Source organism: Trichosurus vulpecula, chromosome 4 (assembly GCF_011100635.1).
Source record: "Trichosurus vulpecula isolate mTriVul1 chromosome 4, mTriVul1.pri, whole genome shotgun sequence".
NCBI classification, from domain to species: Eukaryota; Metazoa; Chordata; class Mammalia; order Diprotodontia; family Phalangeridae; genus Trichosurus; species Trichosurus vulpecula.
In genome coordinates, this window is record NC_050576.1 from 376,561,003 (window position 1) to 376,570,809 (window position 9,807).

The window sequence follows — 9,807 nt, forward strand, 5'->3', positions numbered from 1 at the left end:
TCACCAACTCTAGGCTTCAGTTGTGACAACTTGTTTCTCAAATTCATCTCTCCCTTCTCACCCTTCTCACCTTGTGCATACTGTTTTCCATGCCTGGAAGTTATATTTCCCCTCCCCTTGGCCAATTCCGTTTCCATATTTAGGAGTCATTTTCCCCATACAAGGCTCATATCAGCATCTGCTTCTTCCCTTTTGCCTTTTTCTGATCTCTCTAGTTAAACATGATTCTTCTGTCCTTGTAGTGTACTTTTTTGCTTTATTTCTCCCATACATTTAACTGTTCTTCCAACAGTATTTTATTTGCCTATCTCTTCTTTCCCCCATTACTAGATTCTAAGTTTTTCAAGTACAGGGACTTTTTTTTTGCTTTTCTTCTTTGTGTACCCGGTATTTACCATAAAGCCCTGCATATGTTAATTGCTTTAAAAAAAGTTGATTCACTGGAATCACTAAATTCTCTTCCAACTTCAAAATTCTCTGATTCTTAGCAATATTAGCATCCTCTTGCCTATCAGCAAATAGATCCTTTTCTGTATAACAGCTGATGTCGATCAACAAACAATTTTTAAGCATCTTCTTTGTGCTAGTTTCTGTACTAGTTATTGGGAAAACAAAGACAAAAATAAAGCAGTTCCATCCCTCAAGGTTCTAATATCCTATAGTTTCAGAAAACATGTAAACAAAAAAAATATACAAAGTAATAGAAATACATGTAGAAAATGTATAAATGTATATAATTCAAGACAAATATAATTTATTCGTACATGTCTATGGCCCCAAAAGATGCAGTTGTTACTGTTCTAATTCAATCATGTTCTAGTCGTGTTCTAGTGTTTTATTCAATATTTTTATTTCTGCGAGGCATGACTGTTCTAGAGGTCAGTCGCTACGAGTTCATGGGATCACTCTTACTCTTGAAGTTGAAAGAAGCACCACCTGTTCTCTTACTAATTCCTGAACTAGCAGTAATGGTATCAGTTGGGGGTTTCCAGGATATTACCCTTCATGTCACTTATGGTTACTAGAGTTTCTAGGTGCCATGGTGAAGAGCCTTTTCTTATTATCACTATACAAGCCATATATACACATTGTATTGAAGTCATGTGTCCTAGTGATTTCTCCTTACATATCACTTTATAGCTAACTTGAGAATTATAGCCTTCTCTAGCAGGAAGGGTTATCAAGAACATCTAGTCTAATTTTCTTCTTTTATAGAAGATGAAACTTAGTCCCAGAGAGGAAAACTGATCCACCCAAGGCCACACAGGAAGTTTGTGGCAGAATCAGGATTCAAATCCGAGTGTCCTTGACTTCCAATCCAATGGTGTTTAAATTACTCCATGCCGTTTCCTTAGCCATGTGATGCTGCTCAGGTCATAGGTTATCTATAACCTGTCACACACACACACACACACACACACACACACACACACACACAAAATAGGGAAATAGGATGATGTTTTGTAAACCGAAGTTCTAACCTTTATCAGCTCATTAGAATGAGATGATTTAAATTCAGGTATTTTGCTTTGCCCTACTTCACCATTCTATGTTGTCAGGGGTCTGTTTGGGCTAGCTTGTATTGGCTTATGAGAGCTGATTGTTAAAATTTCAGTGTGAACATTTATACCTTGAAAATTGCAAATGCTACAAATCAGGGCTTGATTTATTCTTTTATTGATTGTCTAGATTTAAGAAAGTGATGGAGAGAATATCAATAATGCAGATTCAACTTAAAAGTGTGTGATGCATACATTCTTTTTTGCCTAGAGAACCAGTTATTAAACACCATCATACCATTGTCTTCTATGTAAAAATTCTGTTTGGTGTTTATAGGTTCAATAGATTTAGAGCTAGAAGAAGCTTTAGTGGTCATGTAGTAAAAACTTCTAATTTTTACAAGTGAGGAAACTGAGGCAGAAGTTAAGTGACTTATGCAAGGTCATTCAGTACATGAGAGGTAAGATTTGAACCCAGGTCCTCTGAATCCAGAGTCATTACTCTTCTCATACTGCTTCAATTTTTTATTAAGTATGCTTCCCTCTCTCCACCCTCTTCCTACTCCCCATCAACCTAGGAGAGCCTTTCACTTGACATTCCCCTCAATGTTAGGATTAATCTTTCCACATAAACAGTGTGATCTGTGATAGGAAGCTAGGTTGGCAGAGCCTCTGAATTCTATCTGTAACGCTGACTACGTGATTTTGAACAAATCACTTAATCTTCAGTTTCAGGCTCCATCGACTGCATCCAGCCCCCTTCACCAGCTGTCTCTCTTCATCTACCGCTAGCCTGCAAAAGTGGGGTGGGTGGGCAGGAAGGAGAGGGTGGGGAGTCTATGAATCACCACCAATTATAAAAATCATGCTTAAGTGCTATAGCTGGTGAGAAGGAAATAGCATCTAATAGTAAGAATATCTTCAAGTTGGGAGGAGAGCCAAATAAGAAAACAACACTGATGCACCTGAGGGGAAGTGATTCCGGTGTAAGCTCATTAATGAGCATCAGTGTGAAGAATCTTTTTTTTTAAAACCCTGATGATGTAAAACATACCCCCCCCCTTCCCCCACTGGATGCTTTTCCAAAGGAATTCAATTTGCCCAGGTATGGTTTCACTTTCTAACATATTTTTCTTTTTTTCCATTACTGTCTAATTCCCCTGACCAAATAGTAATTTGAACCTCATTATCTACTGAACTAGGGTAAATCAACTACCTTCTGGGAGTAGGATTTTCACCTGCTGCCTCTTTAAGCATCTAATGATTTTCCTACCTTCTCTGGGAGGAGTGTGGAATAATACTAGCTAACCCCTTTAAGTCCTTTAATCCTCATAGCAACCATGTAAGGTGAGTGCTTTTATTATGCTCATTTCACAGATGGGGAAATGGAGGCTAAGAGGAAGCTAGGTGGCACAGTGGATGGAGAGGGCGTCAGTTCAAATACTAACTCAGATATTTAACTAGCTATGTTACCGTAGGCAAGTCACTCAACCCTTATCAGTATCACTTTCCTCATCTATAAAAGGGGATAATGATAGCCTACCTTAAAAGATTGTTGTAAAACATTTTGTGAATCTTAGCTAACTATAAAAATGCTAGTTATTATTACTATAATAGAGTGGATAGAGTACCAGACCTGGAGTTAGGAAGACTCTACTTCTTGAGTTAAATCTGGCCTCAGACACTTACTAGCTGTGTGCCCTTGGGCAAGTCACTTAACCCTGTTTGCCTCAGTTTCCTCATCTGTAAAATGAGCTGGAGAAGGAAATGGCAAACCAGTCCAGTATCTCTGCCAAGAAAACCCCAAATGTAGTCATGAAGAGTAGGACATGACTGAAAAACAGCTGATTGCTGTAAAGGGACTTTTCCAAAGTCACATAGCTAGTAAGTGAAGTAGCATTCAATGCCAGTTCTAACCTAGTTACAAATTTAGTGCTTGATCTTCTATGGAACAATGCCTCTTTAACTGACATAATATTTTAATTGTTATTATATTACATAATTAATTATAATAATATTATTATGTTTGGATGTGCTTAGGTAATAATTATTCTAATGATCAGTTTCAGTTGGAATGGGGGGAAAATTTCACCTATGTGTTCAATGGATCTGGAAGTATCCATTCCTATTGGCCCTTATATTAGTAATAAAAATAAAAACATCTCATTGAAAACTACGTTCAGAAGGCTTTTTGGAAGCACTCCAACTGAAAGTTCTAGTTGGATCCATTTTTGTCTTCGTCTTGTTCAGTTGTTTCAGTCATGTACCACTCTCCACAACCCCTTTGGGGTTTTCTTGGCAAAGATACTGGAACAATTTTTCATTTCCTTCACCGGCTCATTTTACAGATGAGTAAACTGAGGCAAACAGGGTTAGGTGACTTGCTCAGAGTCACACAGCTACTAAGTGTTTGAGGCCGGATTTGAACTCAGGAGGCTGAGTCCTTCTGACTTTAGGCCTGGCACTCTATCCACTGCATCATTTTTGTCACTAAATGTCTAAACAGAAGGCTGAAAATGGCAAATCAGGTAGATAATCTACTTTTGAAATATCTGATTTATCTTATCTCATCATAGGTCAGACATGATAATATTAAGTATGATGCTCCTACTCCTCCCTCCTCTCCTCGCCTTTATTTTAGATCGGAAATGAAAACCTATTACTTTTTTTTTAATTGTAGAGACAATCAAATAAAAGAAATTAAAAACTCATTTGTTACCACTTAGTTCATTGAAATCTGAAGTGTTTTTATGTAAACCGCTCTGAGCCATGTACTGGTGATATAATCTTATGACAAAAGACCATAAACAGATGTTCCGAGGATATTCAGAGGCATTAGGTTTCCAGAAAATGTGCTTAATATGCCTGGTTCTAGCATAAACACACCTTTTGATTACCCTGAGTGGATGATAGGTCAAAATTTCAAGGTCTATCTAAAGTATGCATTACCTTGAACACCTGTCATTAGCTAATTATAATTACTGACCTTGAAAGAACTGGGAGTTGATCACATGAATGGCAATTCAGTGATAGACTATGTTCCTAGTGTAGTCTAAAATGGAGAGAGAAGCATTAGGGATTAACGGCGAGCTATATTTCATGTACAAGGATGATATCCATATTGGGACTCAGTTGGTGGCAGGACAGGCTAGACTGGGAACCATTAGGATCAGGAAACTAACCTGGAGTAGTGTAAGTGATCAAGGAGGGACCCATGTTGGGAGATAGTAGGAAGATGTAGGGGTGGTAATCAATTAAACATTTTAAAAATGCCAGAGGAAGAAAAAAAAAGCAGAAGAGGACATAAGCAAACAGAATATTTTTGTTACTATCTTGTTTGATTTGTACTTTAAAAAGCTATACAGGAAAGTTCACTTTTTCTTTCATAATCCTCTTGTTTCTTTTTGTATGCTGAACTGCCTGCGTTTATTGATGATTGTTAAATTCATAAAAAAAAAAGATGAAAGAAAAGGTCTGGGCAGGAGGTAGAGGAACAAGGTAGTCTAGTGTCAGGCAACAGGGAGAGCCAGATGAACGGACAGTTGTCAGGGTGGGCTCAGAGGTCTAGTAGTGGACAGGAGCTAAAGGTCCTGCCAGATGGATGAAGTAAGGCAGGAGAGTGTGGTAATGGGAAGTTGTCAGAGACCTTGATAGGCAGGAGCATGGCATCAGGAAGGTCTGACAACAAGAAGTAGGAGTCTAAACATAGGGAATGTAGTCCCAGGGACTGTCTCAAGGACAAGTCTTTTATTCCTGGGCTGGACTAGTCAAAGAAAAGTGGGAATTTAGTCTTACTAGCAAAATAACTGGTTCTAGGACAGGGTCTTCCTGTTGTTCAGTTGTGTCTGATTCTCTGTGACTCCATTTGGAATTCTCTTGGCAAAGATACTGGAGTTGTTTGTCTTTTCTTTCTTCAACTCATTTACAGATAAGGAGCTGAGGCAAATAGGGTTAAGTGACTTGTCCAGGGTGACACAGCTAGTAAGTATCTGAAAGAAAAGGAGTCTTTCTGATTCTAAGCCCAGTTCTCCATCTACTTCACCACCCAGCTGCCCTGGAGTAGGGGTTAGGGTCTTAGAGACGGTGAATAAGGAATGGTGGTATGAGGTCAAACATGAAGATTCAATAGACAAGAAAAATTCCAGGCCTAGAAACAAAGTACAAAATCTGAGTAGGACCAGTAGTGAGAGTCACGTGATAGTCTCTTTCCTTCATCTGTAGGCTTGCTTGGTCCCAAAACTAAAGTAGGATTAAGTGGCTTAAACAGTCCCTATGCTAGAGGAATTTAATTCAAGTAAACCAAGAGATGGATTGAGAGCTCATTACAGATGTTTTGCCATTGATTTACTAGAAATAAGGGTATGCGCTTTTTATATTGCTTTTCTCATAGTGGTGACTAACTTGCAATGACTCATCCACAGTATCTTTAGATAGTTCCTTTAATGACAATTCATATGTGTTGCAAGATTATTGGCAGGGTTTGGGAGAGTGTTGGCTTGTACCTTGTCTATGGGAAGCAAATTGATCTGTACGGTTTAATTTGACGAACACCTATTGGGGGCCTATCACATGGTGAGTGTCCCAAGTTGAAGAACATCATATCTATTCTCAAGGAGTTTACAATCTGGGGTGGATTTTACACATCCAACTACAGGTTTACATGCGAAACTATAAGATTTCAACTGCATAGTGTATCCTAAAATCAATTCAATGATGGAAAAGGCTGAGGCAGGAGGTAGTGAGTTTCCCTTCACTGGAGATTTTCAAGGAGAGACAGTATATGTATGACTTGCTGGGACTGTGAGAGTGGGATATCTTTTTCAGGAATAGGTTGAACTAATTTGACTGTTGGAGCTCTTTTCAACTTCAAAATCCCTGCTTCTGTGGAGCACCAGGTAGTATGTTAGATCCAAACAAAGTGTTCCAGGGATATTTGAGGAGAGAAAGATCATTTTCAGTTGAGTGCCATCAAGGCAGATTGGTCCTAAGGTTTTCAGCCTGGGTGACCTGTTAGATGCTGTTGGCTTCAACAGAAATAAGAAAGTTGAGAGGCAGCAGGGCAGGTTTGAGGGAATGAGGACGGTTTCAATTTGAGATGTGTTGATTCTGAGGTGCTTGTAGGAAATGCGGGCAGACATGTCTAGTTTATAGTTGTAAATGGGGGACTCAGGCTTTGGGAGTCATCTGCATAGAATGACAGTTGAAGTTGTATGAGCAGGTAAGGACAAGATATAAGGGTGAGGAGCAGATAAGGATTGCCAAGGGGAAGAGTATATGAAGGAGAGAGAAGCTGAGGAGAGAGCCCTTTTTAACATCTGCTTTTAGAGGATGGGAAGAAAATAAACCATCAAAGGAAACTGAGAAGTAGTGGTCAAATAACTAGGAGGAGAATTGGGAGAGATGTAGCAAGAAGGAAGGGATTGCTTGAATGTCTCATGCTACAGAAAAGTCAAGGAGGGTGAGGACTGAAAAAAGGTCATTAGAGTTAAGAGTCACCATCAATCTCGGAGAGACCAATTTCAGGATATCATTGAGGAAGAAAACTAGATTGCAAGGGTTTAGGGATGAATGGATGACAAGGAAAAAGCAACTAGTTCTTTTTTTTTAATTTGGAAGGAGACCTGTTGAGGTCAGAGTTGGGAGAGCAGGTTCAGATGTGAAAGAATTCACTTAGACAATTTTCTCCTAACCAAGAGGAGCTTTATTGAAGCAAAAGCAACAGTCTAGCCCTGGAAGAAGGACGAATAATTTATAGAGGTTCAGGGGCTTGTTTTTATAAAGAGATGGGGGGAAGAATATGACCCAGGATGAGGGAGAAAAGGAATTTTGTGGTCCAGCATAAGGGGGAAGTTCTATGGCATTCCAAGATAAGGGGAAGAGACTTTAGGAAGCCTTCAGGTTAGAGAATAAACATGAGAAAAGCAACTCTTAACTCATAGGGCACTGCTTGTATCATCATCAGAACCTTTGATTTCATCAATGTAAAGAACTCCTATTGAGGAAACATCCTCTACCCATGCAGATATTAACTAATCATAAACATTTATTAAGCACTTACTATGTGCCAGGCACTGTACCAAGTTCTGAGGATACAAAAAAGAAGCAAAAGACTAGTCCCAGCCCTCGTGGAGCTTGTAATATAATGAAGCAGACAACACATAAACAAATATATACAATGCAAGCTATATATAGGATAAATAGGAAATAATTAACAGAGGGAAGGTACTAGAATTAAGAGGGGTTGGGGAAGGCTTCCAGATGTACATCTACTTTGCAATTTACTCTCATAGAGAGTTGCTGGAGACAGCAAAAGGTTGACTTATTTGTTCAGAGTCACTCAGCCAGTGTGTGTCCCTGAGTGTGCAGGATTTGGATCTAGGTCTTCCTTTCTCTAAGGCTAGCTGTCTGCCCACTTTGACAAGCTGCTCCTGAGTTATGAGCATGGACTGTTGTCTAGAAATTTAGTTTTGAAAGTGAGTATAGATAGGAAAATAACTTGAGGCTATATAGCAGGGTCAGGGGATGACAGGCATCCAGCCTACCAGGCAGTCTCATTTGAATCATGCTCCAATTCAGCTTTCATGTTAAATGACAACTTCTGACTGAATTGCGTATCCTAAGCCACAAATTATGTATCCTGAGCCAATTCAACAAGTGTTTATTAAGCACATCCCTTGTGCAGAGCATTTGAAATAATCTCTGCCTGAATTTGAAGTTAATTCTTTGTTATAAACATATATTACGACCTTTGGTTAGTTACCAGTTGGTCTCAACTTTCATGTCTTCATTTTAGAAGTGAGGAATGGGACATCAATCATAACTTCAAAAGTATTTCCTTATTTAAAAAAAATAAAAAGAAAAATGAAAAACTGAATGAAGTACAAGATCCTTACCTTGTCAACAAGATTTCATTCCCCTTTATAGGAAAACTCAGTGTGGAATTTTCTCTAACGGTTTTTCAAAGTACTTGATCATCTGTAGGTATGTTTTCCTAGATGCTCTCAAAAGTGGCTGGCAGTAGAAATAGAAGCCCAGGTCGTCTACTTGACTCAACTGTATGCAAAATTGCCCACTTGTCTCTGGGTCAACTACTGGACACTTTCTGTGCTCACATTAAGGTGTACGGGATCCAAGTACCTTGGAGAGATCATACAATTCCAGCCTCCTCTCTCTGTCAGCCTATTTGTAAGAAGGGATTGGTTAGCTATTGTAGCCTGTTCCAGAATATAAAGCAATGTGTGAATATGTAAGATCAGTCACCATCAGTTTATGTCCCCTTTTTCAGAAAGGATCCTTTTATTCATTGGGGGGACAATGAGGGGGCGATTTGAAATGGCTTTAGGTAAAAGGCATTTCCTACATCCACAATCAGATTAACCTTAGACCTTTTCCTTCCACTTGCTTTTCTTTCTGCCTCCTCCAGTAAAAATTAAAATAATTTCTACATATCTGCTTTCACTTTACAAACATTGTGCTTGCTTCTGTGTGTTCTACCCACTGACTCCCCCACCCTGCCCCCATTATGCCCACCAGCTGAAAGCAATCTTTGCCTCTTTGCACTGATCATATCTTGTTGTTTAGATTTCTCTTATGCACTGATCTTATTCTCCCTTATATTTGTATTTTTCTCTTTTCATTTTTTTGTTATAGGGGAATTCTTTCAGATGAGGAGGGGGTGGTATTAGGAAATTCAAGTGATAGAAAAAGAAAAGATACTAATAAAATTATTAGAAGAACCAAATAGATATAGATATCAAGTAGATATATCTTTCAAGACCTAGCTTATATGCCATCTTCTTAGAGAATTTTCCCTGATCACTCCAGGGAGGGAGGCCCTTCTCTGCGGTGGACTTATCACTGTTCTCAGAGTTAGATGCCCTAGGTTTAAGTACCAGTTCAGACCCTTACTAGCCCTTGGGAGTTTTATAGACCACTTGCCCCAGGCAGTCAGGAGTCTGATACCTCTGGTCTAGTGAATAAAGCGCTAGACCAGGACTCTGGAAGAACTGGGTTCATATGCCACTAAGTCTGCCACTTAACAGCATTATGATTATGGACAAGTCACTTAATCTTGTTGAATTTCAAAGCTTCTTCATCTGTAAAAGAGGTGGGGGTAATAATGAATGCAGTACCTACCTCTTAGGGTAATTGTCAGATTCAAATGATATGAAGTATAAAAACACTGAAAACTTTAAGCTCTATTTAAATGCCAATTTTTATTCATTCTCTATAGGTAGAGATTAGCCTTTTATTGGGGGCAGAGTGGGAAGGCGGGAGGGGAGAGATGATACAAATGTTATTAGAATTG